General features: G+C 38.3%; 1 non-coding gene across 1 annotated transcript; it reads left to right on the top strand.

Annotated features, from left to right (window-relative positions):
- Positions 1 to 13,658: 13,658 nt before the first annotated feature.
- Positions 13,659 to 13,822, top strand: LOC135270353 (U1 spliceosomal RNA). Its single transcript, XR_010338508.1, has one exon. It is a non-coding gene; the product is annotated as a U1 spliceosomal RNA (small nuclear RNA).
- The last annotated feature ends 4,009 nt before the right edge of the window (positions 13,823 to 17,831 follow it).

Here is a 17,831-nt window from a genome sequence, read left to right as displayed (position 1 = left end):
TCTCATTGTTCAACACCCGCCTATCAGTGAGAACATGTGGTGTTTGATTTTCTGTTCTTGTGTCAGTTTGCTGAGCATGATGGTTAATGTGCTGCTGGATTCAGTTTGCTAGTATTTTGTTAAGAATTTCTGCATCTATGTTCATTAGGGATATTGGTCTGTATTTTTCCTTTCGTTGTTGTACTCTTGCCTAATTTTGGTATAGGGCGATACTGCTTTCATAGAATGAGTTAGAAAGGAATCCTTATCTTTGATTTTTGGCAACAATTTTAGTAAAATTGCTAACCAGCTCCTTTTTATATGTCTAGTAAAATTTGGCTATGAATTTATCTGGTCCTGGTCTTGTTGTTGTTGTGAAATTTTAAATTACTGATTCAATTTGATTACTCGTTGTTGATCTGTTCAGGGTTTCTATTTCTTCCTGGCTCAATCTTGGGTTGTTGTATGTTTCACGGAATTTATCACTTCCTGTAGGTTTTTCTAGTTTGTGTGCATAGAAATGCTCAGAGCAGTCTCTGATGATCTTTTGTATTTCTGTGGTATCACTTGTAATGTTACCTTAATCATTTTGGGTTGTGCTTGTTTATAGCTTTTTTTTTTTTTTTTGGTTAATCTTGCTAGTGGTCTATCAATTTTGTTTATCCTTTCAAAAAAGCAACTTTTCATTTCATTGATACTTTTTGTCTTTGTCTTAACTCATTGAGTTCTGCTCTGATTTTTGCCATTTCTTTTCTTCTGCTAGCTTTGGGTTTGATTTGTTCTTGTTCTTCTGATTCCTTGAGACACAACATTAAGTTGTTAATTTGAGATCTTTCTATCTTTTGATGTAGGCATTTAACACTATAAACTTGCCTCTTAGCACTGCTTTTGCTGTATGCCATTACAGTCACAATTAAAAGCATAAATAAACAAAGAATCTATTCAACCATGTAAACACAAATAAAAAGCCATATTTATTGGATAATATGCGTTGCTTTATAATCGATTACAATAAATCAGCATGTAATATATTCCAGACACAATGCTAAGTGCTTTGCTTACATTTTACAGAATACGGTGTCAGGACAGAAAGTTTATATAACAATGTTTAGTTCGTGTTTACTGAGTACTTTGTTATTGTTGCCAAAAATAACAAAATTGTTGCCAAAAACCAAAGATAAGGATTCCTTTCTAACTCATTCTATGAAAGCAGTATCACCCTATACCAAAATTAGGCAAGAGTACAACAACAAAAGGAAAAATACAGACCAATATCCCTAATGAACATAGATGCAGAAATTCTTAACAAAATACTAGTACAAACCTGAGACATTCTTGGTGCTTTACCTACGTTCCCTCATTTAATCCTTATGGCAAACCCATGAGGGAAATACGATATCAATTATATTTTCAAATGAAGACAACAAGGCTCATCATTAAGTCTGAAGAAATAGTTTGAAGAGAAGCCCACTTGAATCTCTAAACAAGGGGCTAGAACTAGTGACATTCTTATAGAACACTTTTCAGCTTATCTCTATTCTGGGTCAAAAGAGATTACCTTTCTTTAAATTTGTTCTTTCCCCTTAACGCTATTGCCCTTTGCTTGGCTACTATATGCAAAGAATGTAGTAAAGTCAGTGGTTTATTCATTCCCACAACTAGTGTTTACTGAGAACCTACTCTGCCAGCCGCTGAGGACTCTGTGATTGAACTACTCCCTGTCCTAGAGTTGCAATAGTACATTAAAAGGCTAAAAGAGAACAGCAACTTCTCATATAGCATTTGTCCACATACATCCTCTCTTCAGTTGCATCCCAAGAGAGATTTCCCTGGTATCATATCTCATATCTCACATGAGCTCTTCCTTTACAGCCAATTGATCCAAGTGGCCCTGACTAGGTCCCCAACCAAGAGAAGGCTGTCTTTGGAGATAGGACATTTTCAACAGGGAAACACAGAAAAGGATGACATGTTGAAATTTGCAATGGAGGCTTGGATAGTTTAATTTTTCTCTACTTCTACAGAAAGATTTTAACACTTCCAAGTTAAACTGGTTCACTGAGTGCCCTGATTCATATACATACATTCACATACAAGTCAGGAGAGCAGGGTGGGGTTGCAGACAACCTGGAAATATTGAAAAAACATTAGATTTTACACAAAAGGTATGTGTATTTTCTCCAAATCTACATGTCATTCAAGCATCAACCAAGAAGTTCCAGGAGTCTCACTGAATTCTCGGTTTGTCTTGAAACGTCATGTGACCTTGACGGCGCCATTCATCAGCACTAGCTTCAGTCTGGCCTTTTTCCATTAGAGTCTATTAGCCATCAGTTTCCTTTTAAGACTAATATTCTGTGACTCTTGCATTTGATTTATAAAAATGTCCCAGTTGCCTGGAAACTCCCACCTGTGGGGCTTGACTTTGTATGTTACTGATGGACTAGACTGCTGTACCCTCGCAGATATTAAATATTAAGAGAACGAGAAACAGGGAGAGTACGCAAGCCAGGAGAACATATACACTTGTTGTCTGGTAAGCAAGCAGATTTTTTGACCTACACTGCGTTATAATAAAGGCTATATTTATTTTCCTCATCTTAATATGTTCTAGGATTGCCTTTGAGTCCAGACAAGTAGAAAGGTGGAGACTTTTTTTTAAACATAGGCAACCCAACACACTATGTGATTGAGGGGTGTGAGACTAGCCAGGCAGCAAAGGCTGTTACTAACAGATTCGACTTCCTCACTTCCTTCCACTCTTCCAAATCTAATCAGTAACCACAAGGGAAGGGCAAAGGCATTTAGTAAGTTTTTAACACCCAAGATTCCAAGAAGTGTACCAAGCTTTTACCAGGACTGTTCAGGTTTTCAGAGCCAAACCAACAGGAAATGACTTTTTCTATTCCCGGCCCATCAAAAGAATGAAAGAAAAATTGCCAAACCTGACTTGGCATGTGACCACGGTGCTGCCAAAGAGAAGGGACATGATTGAAAGGAGAAGTCAATAAACCTGGAGTCACCGTCCTCATCCAACCCACCCCCACCGCCCCCTACCCTAAAAACACACACTGCTGCCTTCACCTCTTTTCCCAGTTTGGCCAACGGGTAGTTATATGAGTATTAATCTCAGCAAAGGTCAAACTAAAAACACTGAGAAGCCTTAAAATTTTCTTCAGATGAGACCCTAAGGCATGGGAGATAATTCAATATGTTGTCATCATTATGGAAAAAGATACTGTCTCTTAATTTCTGCCAAAGTCAACAACAAATCTCTCCTCAACTCTCTTAATCTCGTGCCAAATAAAAGAGCAACTCTGTTCCCCCAAACTCTAAACTTGTATCAAACCTGTTTCTGATGATGAAGTTAACAGTTTGTAAATTTGAATTTTAAGTGGGTTACTTATCAATTTGTAGAGACAAAACTTAATAAATTGGATGTGCTGCTGGTAATCTCATGGATTTCACTGCAGCAGTTAATAGGATTATAATCACCACACATAATTTTCCATGCTTCAAGGACAGACATGATGTTACCTAGATATCTTCAAGGAAGTTCCCAAACACAGACTACATTCATATTTGCTTAATCCAACAACCCCTTTTCCAAGTGCTTTCAAGTGTTTTCTGAGATAGGTTCATGAGAATTTTGTAGTTACAATGGCATTAGAACATCTCATGTTTAGCTGGTCCAAAGAATTTTTTCAACCTTTTGACCTAGTGTATATTCAAAATTATATGGAAATCTATGCCACATAAAATAGCAATTAATCCTAGCTGTGATACAGAAGAGGTAGGGAAGGTCTATGTCTTCATTGAATTTCATGGTTCTTTATTTCAAACTGCTAGAGGACAAGTTTTTTTGTTGTTGTTGATGTTGGCATCCTCATTAGCACTGAGCATCACAGCTCAAAACGCATGGTTGAATTGATGTTTATTGGTGATGTATATCGCCATGAAAAGAACTGCTAAGTTTTGTCACTAAATATCCCTCAGCCATTTTGGGGTCCATCTAGAGAACCAGACTCAAGGCAGGTCAAAGTAACAATATGACATGAGGTAGATAAAGCCTTGGAGACAAAATGAATTGTCGTAGGGTCACAATAGGAGACAAAGGTTAGAACTTAGACTGTGGGGGTCAGTAATTTAAGTCATGTAGTCCCCATGTTCCTTGCTCCTTTTAACCTTTTGAAACTAACCTAAGGAATTCTGCTTCTCTCTCTCTTTTGTTTATGCAACTTTTGAACTGGGTTATTTCATTAATTTCAGAAGCATTTATTGAGGAATTAATATGGGCACAGCACATAGAAGGTAGTTTATATAATATATGGTCTTGAGCATATATAGAAGTCAGGCAGAACTGAATTCAAACCTCAGTTGTACTTCTTACTCATTCATTACTTTAAGCAAGATAATTGGTTTCTCTGTGCCTCAGTTTTATAATTTCTTCATCTATAAAATGAGAATAGTAATAGTGTATATCTTACAGGGTTGTTACAAGAGTAAACTATTGTTACTATCATTATTCTTATCATTGTAACATGTGCTAGACACAACAAATGGTACAAAAGTACAACCATTAATTCCAGGAGAATAGAGAATAGGTACCCTATGAACTGAAAGAAATATGTACTATATAAATTCAGAGGGAAAAGTCAGTGAAGGTTAGGGTGATCAATAAGGTTTTATAGAGAAGAAAGGGCTTCAGTTGTATTATTAGAAAAGAATACACCATGAGAACAGGCAATACACCACGAGCATTTGGTCAAGAAAAGTGTGCTTGGAGAACGTAAGAGTGGATGTAGTGAGGAATACATTTGAAGCCAGGCTGAAAACGGATTGACTATCTAACTAATGATTTTTGACTTTCATTCATTCATTCATTGATTCATTCAACAAGCATTTGTTGAGTGAATATTATGGTCCCATGCACTGTTGCCTTGATGATACAATCATAAGCAAGGCATGGTCTATTCCTGTGGAAATAAACTAATACCAACCAAATGAGAAAAGTAAAGGCTACTTATTCTGAGCTCGAGACATAATTTATTCTGAGAGCACTATAACTTGTATTTTGGCAGAAATGCAAAGGGAAGTTGAGGAGTGGAAGTGGGAAAGTCTTGTAGTGGGAAAAACGGAAGGCTTCAGGTGTGCCCTAACTGGAGGTTACTGGCATGGGAAGCTGTAGGCAGGATAACTAGAACTGGGCTTCCTGTGTTATTGGTTAGCAGGGCATATTTGGTTTTCTCTGGTTGGGTAAGTTGGAAGTAGGAACAAAACTTGGGGAAGCTTTCAGTTTTTAATGAAGTCCTGGCCATTTTGGGCCAATTATTAAATGAGTTTTTTTTATTTGTAGCTTCTGAATTGTCATTAAAGATAGCAATCTGATTTCCCGCTAGTCTGACTGACAGCAGGCTGGCTTCCTGAATTGTTTATTGCAGATAAAGAGGCTGGTTTCCTGGGCAGGTTGCTGCAGGTTCTGAGTCAGAGTTCTACTTTTATATGTGGTCTGGTCATTTTCTGTTTGCATATTCAGTTTCTCAGTCTAGTGGAGAAAAAAACTAAAAAAGGTTGTGGGGGGCAGGAGCAAAACAAATACGTTAGGGCATTATAGGGACAATGAAGTTGGGCTGGGAAAACCTACTTTGGATGAAGTAGTCAGAGAAGTCCTTTCTGAGGAGGTGACAACTATGCAGAGACCTTGAAAATGAGAAGAGGCCAGCCATTTTAGGAGCATAGGGAAGCACATTTCAGGTAAAGAGGCAGAGAAAATATTTTAAGCTAGAAAAAGTGTGGTGGGTTTAAATAAATGACAGATCAGTGCAGTTAGACAGGAATAAGCAAGGAGGAACAGCATGATATGAGGTTTGAGAAGTAATTAAGATTCAGGTAAGACAGAGCTCTGTGTGTCAAAGTGGAGAATAGATTCCATGAGAGCAGAGAGCTTAAGTAGAGAGCCTATTACAGATGCTTTTAGCAGTTCAGGCAGAAAGATGATGGTAATGGTCTGGCTTAAGATGATGGGAAGTAGAGATGAAGAGAACAGTACACCCATTCCTTGAGATATCTTGAAGAAAGAATAAAGAGCACCATCCAGTAGCCTGACTATGGAGGAAACGGGGAATGGCGATAAAGGAAGGAAATTAAATAACTCCAAACTTATTGGCTTAAGCAACTGTGTAAATGATTATAGCATTTACTGAGATGGGGATACAAGACACAGAGAAAAATAAGTTATGGGGGTGAAAAATCAAGTTTATCTTAGGTATTGAGAAGGCCATTGTTATAATAACAGTCATCTGAAGATAAGAGGCAGGATAGATTCAAAAGTCAGAGACCTCCTGACCACAGCCTACATTGACAGTTCACACCCTTTTAGTTGAGAAAATAGGGAGACATTCAAATAAAGAACAAGCAAGAGAGACAAAAGCTGCAGAAAAAGAAAAAAAAAGCTGGAGATATTTAGCTAGGAACACCTGGCCCCAAAGTTGCTGGTCAGTTCAGCTTTTAAAAAATTGAAAACAGTGGCTCACATCTAAAATCCCAGTGCTTTGGGAAGCTAAGGCAGGTGGATTGTTTAAGCTCAAGAGTTTGAGACCAGCCTAGGCAACACGGTGAAACCCCATCTCTACTAAAATGTATATATTTTAAAAAATTAGCCAGGCATGGTGATGTGTGCCTGTAGTCCCAGCTACTCAGGAGGCTGAGGCTGGAGAATTGTTTGAACCCAGGAAGTGGAGGTTGTTGTGAGCCGAGATTGCACCATGCCAAGATTGCACCACTCCACTCCAGCCTTGGCAACAGAGCAAGACTCTGTCTCAAAAAAAAAAAAAAAGAAAGAAAGAAAGAAAAAGACTTGACAACAAGAAAATAGAATTGTTTAACATTGTGTGACCCAAATACCTAGTCTATTGGTTGCACTTGAAGTATCCATTGGTGATACAATCATACAATACATTTTCCATTCTTGCTTATAGTCTAAAGAAGGGGAGAGAAGTGTCAGGTTCACGTCAGGTACTAGTCATTTAAAAGAGAAAAGCCTATCTTAGCTGTTGACCTTGCTTTCTACTTCATGGAGAAAATAAAAGCAATAAGAAGAGAACTTCTAGATTCCCACAACATCTATCAACTGCTAGCATCTAGACTCTCATGTTGTACCCTCTCTCCTGTTACAACTGGAAAATTGTTCATGCTTAATTATGAAGCCAATACCTTCACTCTAGATCCCATCCTTTCTCATCAATTCAGGGACATCTTTCCTGCAATTCTCTTCTCTGCTTTTCATATAATTTCCATCAACCAACAAATTCACTGCTCATGCTTCCATCATCAAGAAAATAATAATAACTACAAAACAAATTTTACAACCTTTACTTCATTCTGACTTGACTTCTTCTCCCATTTTATGACACTCATTTCAGGAAACTACTTGAGAGAGTTGCCTCTTTTTGATGACTTTGATTCCTTTCCTACCACTTTTTTTATTTTTCCTTTGCTCAGCTATATTGCAGTATAATCAACATGAAATAAAGTTCACCTTTTTAAAGAATACATTTTTATAAATTTTGAAAAATATATTGGTCATGTAGCCACCACTATAATCAAAATATATAACATACATATCACCTCAAAAAGTTCCCTTGGATTCGGGTTCCAAAATGATGGAATAGAAGCAAGCCATCTTCACTCCTCCTCCTCCCCAACTCCCCAAAGAAAACCAAAAACAAATATAGAGAGCAAAGATTGTCACCAGCAATATACCAGAACTTAAATATCAGAATGAGACAGTTTCTGCAGCCACAGAAGAGTGAAAAAAAAATCTAAGCAGATGGTAAGAAAATCATACTCCCAAGTCCATGATGTCCCTTTTCCTCAATCTGCTCAGCACCAAGCATGCAGAAAACCATCCAGCTTCTCCATTATCTTGGGTTTCTTGGCAGTGGACCTGCCCCTGCCTCAACCCATAGGAAGCATTGCAAGTACCTAAAGGAAAAGCTAGCCTTGGAATGCCAAAGGAAAAGGAGAGGGACTATGATTCCTAGGCTGAGAAACCCTGCTCTGTAACTCAGCCAAATGAAACATCAAATCAGAATGGTTGTTCAGCAGCACCATACTGTAGGAGGTTTGTTCCACAGGACCCCTGGGCATGAGCTCCTAGCCTACCTTTCCATACTACTGGAATATAACCTTTGGAACCTGCTTCATTCAGGACGGGCAGCACTCTAATTGTTTACTACAACCAAGACAAAGCAGGGCTTAATAAACTGTCTAGTATCTAAAAGGAGACAGCAACCAGGAAGGGGAAAATAAATTAACAGGTAAATTATGAAGAATTTCTAAGCAATTGTATCCAATAAAAATCAAAACAAGCAAGACAAATAAGACTAGAATAAATAAATAATCCTTCAATGCAAAGACATAGACATACATCAACAAGAAACAACAACAAACAGGGAATCATGATCTCCCAAATACAAAAAGCAAAGAACCAGTGACTGACCCTAACTAGCTGATGACATATGAACTTTCTAAGAACTCAAAATAGCAGTTGTAAGGAAACTTAGTGATCTCTAAGACAACACAGAAGGGCAATTCAGAAATTTATCAGAGAAATTTAACAAAGAGATTAAAATAATAAAAAGAAATAAAACTAATCTTGGAACTGAGAAATACATTTACTGAACAGAAAAATTTGTTAGAGGATCTCAACAGCAGAATTAATCAAGCAGAGGAAAGAATCAGTGAGCTCAAAGATAGGCTGTATGAAAATATATAGAGGATACAAAATAAAAAATAACAATGGACAAAGATCACCTACAAGATTTAGAAAATTATGTTAAAAGACCCAATTTAAGAATTTTCATTACTCAAGAGAGAGTTGAGCAAGAGCAAGGGGTAGAAAGCTTATTCAAAGAAATGATATTGAAAACTTTCCAAAACTGGAGAAAGAGATAAATGTTCAGGTAGAGGAACATGAAAGAACATCAAACAGATTTGACCCAAAAAGGACTACCCTAAGGCACATAATAATCAAACTCTCAAAGGCCAAAGACAAAGAGAGGATCCTAAAAGCAGCAAGAGAAAATAAGCCAATACCATATAAGGAAGTTTGAATTTACCTGGCAACAAACTTCTCAATGAAAACCATATATGCCAGAAGTGAGGACAATGATAATTTAAAAGTTATTTTAAAAAAACCTATCATTCAAGAACACTGTATTCAGCAAAGGTATCTTTCAAATATGAAGAACAGACAGGGTCTTTCCCAGACAAACAAAAGCTGAGAGAATTCACCACCAGCAGCGCTTTCTTATAGGAAATGCTAAAGGCCGTTCTTCAGTCTAAAAGAAAAAAAATACTAACATGCAAAAATAAAACATTTGAAGTTATAAAACCCAATGATAAAATTAAGTACATGGCCAAACCCAGAATGATCTAATGCTGTAATTGTGTTTTGCAATCCACTTATAAGTCTAGTATATAGCCCAAAAGACAAATCTATCAAAAACAGTAATAGCTAAAGCAACCTGATAAGAGATAGGCTTTATAAAAATATGTAAACTGAAGCAACAAAAAATCAAAATGTGAGGGGGATGAAGTTAAAGTATAGTGTTTTTTCTCTTTTTTTTTCTTGTTTGGTTATTTCCATTGTTTTCTTTGTTATCTAATATAAGTTGTCTTCTTACTGAATTACTTGATATATCTATAAGATACTTTTTGTAAGCCTCATGGTAACCACAATGCAAGAATCTATTGTACATTAGCTAAAAGTAAAAAGCTGTAAATCAAAATATATCACCAGGAAAAAAAAAATCACTTAATCACAAAGGAAGTCAGCAAGGGAGGAAAGGATTAGAGAAGTTACAAAACAATCAGAAAACAAACAATAAATGGCAATAATAAGTCCTACTTAGCAATAACACTAAATGTAAATTTGACTCAATTCTTCAGTTAAAAGGCATAGAGTAACTAAAAGGACAGAGGACCAAAGTCCAACTATATTCTGCCTTCAAGAAACCCACTTCACTTACAAAGGCACACATAGACTGAAAGTGAAGGTGTTGGAAAAGATATTTTGTGCTGTTAGAAACAAACAAACAAAAGCAGGACTAGCTACACTGATGTCATATAAAAGAGACTACAAGTCAAAGACTATGCAAAAGGACAAAAAGGGTCACTACATAATATTAAAGGGGTGAATTCAGCAAAATGATATAACAATTATAAATAACTGTGCACCCAAAACTGAAGCCCCAAGTATATAAAACAAAGATTAACAGATACAAAGGGAGAGGTGATAGGCTGCAATACAACAATAGTAGGGGACTTTCACACCCCACTCTCAGTAACAGATAGGTCATCCAGGCAGAAAATCAACAGAGAAACAGCAAAGTTAACTACATGTTACACCGATAGGTTTAGCTGACATTTACAGAACATTTGACTCAACTGTTGCAGAAAACCGCATTATTTTCATACTCAAATGGAACATTCTCCAAAATAGTCCATATCTTAGGACACAAAACAAGTCTCAACAAATTCAAAAATGTAGAAATCATACCAAGTATCTTTTCTAACCACAATGTAATAAAACTAAAAATCAGTAACAAGAAGAACCTCAGAAAATGCATAAACACATGGAAATTAAAGAACATGTTTCTGAATGATCAACAGATCAATGAAAAATTAAGAAGGAAAATTTAAAATTTCTTGAAACAAATGAAAATGGAAATAAAACATACTAAAGACCTATGAGATACAACAAAAGCAGTTTAGAGAGTGAAGTTTATAGCAATAAATGCTCATATCAAGAAAGTAGAAAGACTTGCAATAAACAATCTAATAATGCTCCTCAAATAAGAATAACAGAAACAAAATGAACCCAAAATTAGTAGAAAGAAATAAATAAATAGGATAAGACTAAATAATTACAGAATATCAATAAATGAAAAGTTGGTTTTTTGAAAAAGATAAAATCGACAAGCCTTTTGCAATATTAAGAAAAAGAGAAGGCTCAGATAAAATCAGAAACAAAAAAAGGAGACATAACAACTGAAACCAGAGAAATAGACTCATTAGACTATTCTGAACAACTATATGCCAACAACTGTAAAACCCAGAAGTGGATGAATTCTTGGACACACACAATCTGTCAAGATTGAACCATGAAGAAATAGAAAACCTCAGCAAACTTATAGTGAGTAATAAGATCAAAGAAGTAATAAAAGTCCCAAGACCTGATGTCTACACTGCCGAATTCTACCAAACATTTAAAGAACTAATACCAATTCTTTCAAACTCTTCAAAAAGAAAATTGAAGAGGAGGGAATACTTCCAAACTCATTCTACAAGACCAGCATTACCCTGATACCAAAACCAGAGGACACAACAAAAAAATACAACTACAGGCCAATAGCACTGATGAACGTAGATGCAAAAACCTTCAACAAAATACTAAGGAACCAAATCCAACAACACGTTAAAAGGATCATTCAAGTGAAATTCATCCCAGGTGTACAAGAACGGTTCAACATACGCAAATCAACAAACATGATATATAGCATTAATAGATCTAAGTATAAAAACCATATAATTATTTCAACAAATGCTGAAAAAGCATTTAATAAAATTCAACCACCTGTTATGATGCAAACCTTCAACAAACTGGGTATAGGAGGAACACACCTCGAGATATGCATTCCAATGTCAAATGGCAAATTTCAACAATGCAAAAACTGCAATTACATTTGCACCAAACTAATATATACTTTTATTTTAGTTTCTAGGGTACATGTGCAGGCTGGTTCTCTCTATATATAACCTAAATCTAACTACCTCTTGTGTCTTCCATCTCTACCACCCTGGTCTAAGCCACATCATCATCTCTCTCTAAATTTCTGCAGTACTCACTAAGTGAGCTCTTTGCACCCTTACTGCCCTCGGTCTCAACACAATAGGCACCATGATTCTTTTCAACTCTAAGTCAGATCATATCACTCCTCTGCTTCAAACCATATAATGATTAAGCATGGGAAAAACTATAGGTCAAATTGACTGAGTAATTCAACAGACAAATGGTAGGGAAAAGAAAGGGATGGAGAAATACCCATGAGTTAAAAGAGACTTAAAAGACAAGCTTAAACTATAGTTACTAGAGATGAGATGCAAACTTGGGTGATAAAACATAAAGAAACCAGGGAAATGGTTAGTATGAAAGTCAGAATACTGGTCACATTTGGACAGAGGCAATGAACTCTGATTGGGACACAGCCCGTGGAAGGGCCTCTGGGGGGAATGTCAAATTTAATTCTTGATCTGGGAAGTGGCCCGAAGAGCACAGCCCCATCATAACTCAACTAAGCTCTACATTTGTTTTGTGTGGTCTTCTGTATTTGTATCTTTTATTTTTCAATAAAAAGGTTAAAAACAATCTCTGCAATTGCTCCCCACATCTCTTCAGTTAAAAGCCAAAGTCCTTAAAACCCTTCACAAGGCCTGGAGGGATCTGGTCCATTCTTACCTTTTGGATGATTCCTTTTCTTGCTCATTTGCTCCTACTATGCCTGCCTTTCCTCACTGTTTCAGCCACAGTTGACTGCCTGCTTTTTCTTGCACATTCCAGCACATCTGCTCTAGCTCCTTCCTTTGCCCAAACATCCCCTTGACTAAACCCATCAACTCTTCCAAATCTTCTCTTAGATTTCATATCCTCAATGAGGTGGACATTGTTGACTGCTTAATATAGCCACCTGCCTCCTACCTTAAGTTGCAGACCCCCTTACCTGTCTCTACTTCTGTTTCCCATATAACCTTCTATCATGTAGACTTCACTTATTTATTTCGCATTTTCTTTGTGTGGTTTGTGACCCCACTAGAATGGGAGCTTCACGAGAACAGAGACTTTTATGTTTTACTCACTGATGCATCCTACAGGAAAAGGTAAAACCAAGGCCAAAGCCTGAGTGATTTGACAGGTAAAGGTACAATCAGCCACTTTTCGATTTAAACAGTGTATTACCTACGTAGACAGGGAAGAGAAGAATGAACAAAAGGCACCAACCCTCTGTGATCCTTTTCCCACGTGCCAAAGAGGATAACATTGGAACCAAAGGGGCCTAACGGCTACCTGAGTTGTGGGATACCTTGTAGTTGAGTGTATTAGTCTGTTTTCTTGCTGCTGATAAAGACATTTCAAGACTGGGCAATTTACAGGAAGTGATGAGAGATGGTTTTGAGATAGCTTCCCTGTGAAGATAGAAAGGTGAATGGCAGATGACCTCAGAGCAGCTCTTCATAAGCCTCTTCATAAGCCTTGGTACTCTGGAGTACCAAGAGGACCACAAGACATTTTCCCAAGACTCAGGTAAGCTGTAGTTTAAGCCTTTGCCTGTGTGGCATATGTGGATATGTATGAAGTTTCAGGGTGCCAGGGCAGAGCTGTTACCATGTAAGTAGGCATTCAATGAGTAAATGAATACATGAATAGCTAAAAGTCCCCCAGTTGGATTGACCTATGGGGAAAGAGAAGAGGAGATATAAATTCACTTTTGTGGAGAAACAATGTAGTTCAGAGCAAGGAGCATATGGTCTAGCATCAGACTGTACCAGGTTGTAAATGCAGCTTGGCTACTTAGTGGCTGGATCAACTCAGGCAAATAGGCGCTGTAAAAGTGGTTGCTATACTTACCTGGCAGGGGAGATACCATGATTACGAAGGTGGTTTTCCCAGGGCGAGGCTTGTCCATTGCACGCTGGATGTGCTGACCCTGGCGATTTCCCCAAATGTAGGAAACTCGACTGCATAATTTGTGGTAGTGGGGGACTGCGTTCTTGCTTTCCCCTGGTCTTTTTTTTTTTTTTTAAGTTGTTGCTATAATATTTATTAACTTCATATGTTATATTTTAATATGAAATTTTATATTTGCCAAGAGTCTTTGGGGCATTTGGCTTCTTCTGTCCATACTCCCCATCCCAATGCTGGAGACTTGACTGTCATTATACTTAATATATTATAGAGATAATAGAACCACCTCTTGAACACTGGAGAAAAGAAAAGAAAAATTACTCCTATTCAACAAGCTTAGTATTATTGCTAAGCCTTTTAATATAACTCTTTCTAGTCTCCTCCCCCACATATATAATAAGAACACCTAATGTTTCTAGAGGGCCTTCTATGTGACTTATATTAACTCATTTAATCCTTACAATACCACTTTCAGCCAGATGCTATAATTATCCCAATTTTCAAGGCAAGAAAACAGAAGCACGGAGAGGTTTAGTGGCCTGCCCAAGGTCACATACTTGGTCAGAGCTAGAATATCAATCCATTTAGTCAACTTCCAGTACATGCTGTGCATTTAACCACTGTCATAGCCAACAAACCACTCTACATTCTAGCATGGTCAGAAACTCTACTTTTCCATGCAGAAACATATTTGTAAGCATTCATTTTAATGTCCATCAAGCCACTATATCACGCATGGTTTCCTTAATCACTTCTCCTCTTTGGGGGCATTTATTTTTTAATTTCTACTTCTATAAACAAAGTGAGATAAATATCTTTGTACACAAAGTCTTCTCTGTGGTTAAGATTATTTCCCAGAAGTGCAGATAGAGAGTCAAAGGCAGGAACATGTACTTGGCATCGGATCCTATCACTCAGTGACTTTCCAAACTGGCCCACTCTCTGTCAATAAGTAGCAACTTCGTGACCCAGCCCTGGATGTTCTGATCCAGTAGGTGCTGAGGGCTTCCCAGGAAGCTTTATTTTTTTACCAGCTCTCCTGGTGATTCTGATGCTGACCAATTTGGGGAACAAGTGACCTACCCAAGTGCCCTCCCTGTCCAAGCATATATTCTAGGATTTTATATGCATTAGTGTTTGTCATCCCCTTCAGGAAAAAATCAACTGCAGTATCTCCAATTACACAGATGTGATTACAAACTCTAATTTACTCTACCAATTTCATAAATACATATGCAGTTATGGTTTAGCTGCTGGCCACACAACAGTGTACAAGACAAAGCCCCCATATTCTTGGCAGTCACATTAGCGTATGATTTGACAGATAATATACAAGAAAAAAAGTAAAGAAGATGACTTCAGAGAGTGATATATGCTTTGAAGTCACCAAAATGGAAAAAAATGTGACAGAGTAGTATGGGGGCATAGGAGGGCTACTTTATACAGGATGGTCAGAGGAGGTGACGCTGTGTGAAAAGGGTGTGCAGATCTGCCAGAAAGTGTTCCAGGCAGAAGAAACTGCAAACTTAAAATGTTTGAGCAACAGAAGAAAGAAAGGTCAGCATGGGTGGAGTATAGCTAGTGAATGCAACAGTGTAGAGAAATTTGGAGAAGGAGATAAGGTTCAGATGACATAAAGGTTATGGCCTTGGTACGGAGTGACTGTGGTTACGTTAGGGACACCACTGATAGACTTTAAGCTGGTGAATGGCACAATATGCTGCATGTTTTTAAAACTCACTCCAATCTTTGTCTCTAGAAGAAGGTAAAGATGGGGCAGGGGAGCATTTGAAAAACTTAGGAAACTCTTGGATTCCAGCCAAGAGATAATAGTAGTTTATGGAAATGGGAATGCAGAAAAGTGAATCAAATCCAGCTAAATCTAGAGGCAGAGGGATGGGGAGGCTGTGTAAAAGAACTAATGTCTTATATAGTTTGAGCCAAGAGCAGAAACTAAAGGTAATTCCCTTGATGAATGACTTGAACCTTAGATGCTAGTCCTAGATGTCTTCTTGCCCAGCCTTGTAACCTTGGACAAGACAGCTTATCACTCCTGGAAATTTCTAGTTCCAACATTTCTCATCTATTGGTAAACATGATAGTCTCTACATCTCCTCCTTCTTTATTCCACAAATGTTTCTTAAGTGGCTACTAAGGACTATATTAGGTCCTGATGAATCAGCCAGACACTAAACCTCCTCTGTGCAACCGACAGCTTGGAGGAGGTGACTGATATTAAACAAATAATTGTGCAAATAATTATTGAAATTACTATTGGGATTAGGACTGCTAGGGAGAACCCCAGGGGAAAAAAATCACAGGAGCCCTTGTCTTGACAGGGGGTCATGGGAAGACTTCCCTGAAGAAGAGGCATTTTAGCAGTGGCATTTGGTGAGGGCACAGTCTGTTTAAGACAAATCAAAAACCTCGTAGACCATGTTTCTTTCATGAGCTTTGGGTCCACAAGCACCAGTGACTTTAAGTTAGAGTCAGTTGCTTGTGAAACTGAAGGGACTCTATCTCAGGCCTTCCACAAGGGGCCACGTGGTTCTGGGTACATTCTCTCCTGAGATCAGCTAGTTCTCTTTGACAAAGCCAGGCATTTTTCCTAGAATGGAATGTCACAGGAGGCACATTAGATGACCCAATGTCATGATACCCAGAGTGAGGGAGGCACTTGGCAACACGTCAGGCAACTTGGCCTCTTTCTCTGCCTCCACCCCAGGGTTCTGGGACAGAATGCCAGTTGCTAAGTCTCCTAGGGCCAGATTTGGCCTATTCATTTGGAAAATAGGCACACTCCCCAGTTATCAATTCTGAGGATTATCTCAGGAATTAGTCTCTTCCATACAAGATAGCAAAAGGTGCTTGAAGTTGCTCTGGCCATTTTGTAGGTGACACTTGCACCTACATAAGAATTGCCAAGCACTAATCACTCCAGCATTTCCATCTTCCTGTCCCCTACAACCTTCAACACCAACTGTCACACAAACACACTGAAACAGGATCTCCTTTGGGCGAGAGTTTCCAGGATCTTGGGGCTGTCTTGTCTGCCTTAGCAGCTGGAGCCCGAGGTTAATTACGATGTTTTTTTCCTCTTTGGAAGCTTCTAGACAAACTCTCGCTGTGAGGGAAGTCACCCACTGACCAGATCCAGCCTCCTTAGAAACACCGCAGAAGGAGAAGAAACCCTTTCTCAGAAGCTGGAGGGCATAGAGGAGAATCGTGCTTTGTCTCCGGGGCCCTTTCCCAGGGTACTAAAAACAGCCACGGCTCCCTAAAAGGGTGCCCTGTTGGACAACTGGTTTTATAATCAGGAATCCTGAGATCATTTTAAAAAACTATCTTTATGGAATATTTCCATAATTCTGAGTCAGAGTCCATGGCCCCACATCCTCCCCGGCTAGCAAGGCAGTATGATGGAATGGTTAGGTGAATAGATTGCCTAATACTGCCTTGCTAGCTATATCTGGAGGTTCAGCTATATCTGGAGGCAGATAGATGGGGAGACTGTAGAGGAACTAATATCTCACATAGTTTGAGCCACCTCACATAGTCTGAGCCAGGAGCAGAAACTAAAGGTAATCCCCCTTGATGAATGACTTGAACCTAAGGGTCTTTGATGCTAGTCCTAGACGTCTTGTCAAATTTTAAAACTGTAACTTCAGGCAAATCATCCTCTCAGTTCTTTCCACATATTTATATTGAACCTAGGAAAAGACACCTGTCATAGGCTTTGAATTAAAAAATTACTGAGCTGATGTAGGTAATGTGCATAGCACAGAGTGAGCTCAATCATCCTTATCACGGCATTACTAGATGTCCACAGGAATCTGTATTTCCTATGCTGCAGCCATTTGAGAGCTGGTCTAGTCACCAGCTACTGAGCACAAGCGGCTGTGTGAATAATGGAAAGAGCTACAGGTAGGAAGCAGACCTGCCACCAGCTCTTTCTGTGGCCATGGGCAAGTCACTCGATCTGAAAATCCAGGGTCTGAAAAAGAAAAGAAGTCAAACAAATTCCAAGATCCTGATGAGCACGTAATCATTTTTCAGGAGTGCTCTCATTAGTCACTGGGAAGAAGGTAAAAGCCCCAAATTAGTGGGG

The sequence above is a fragment of the Aotus nancymaae genome, unplaced genomic scaffold, assembly GCF_030222135.1.
Source record: "Aotus nancymaae isolate 86718 unplaced genomic scaffold, 86718_ANA_hifiasm-v0.15.2.pri h1tg000059l, whole genome shotgun sequence".
NCBI classification, from domain to species: domain Eukaryota; kingdom Metazoa; phylum Chordata; class Mammalia; order Primates; family Aotidae; genus Aotus; species Aotus nancymaae.
Note: the sequence above shows the minus strand (reverse complement) of the source record. Positions and strands in the feature narration are given on the sequence as shown.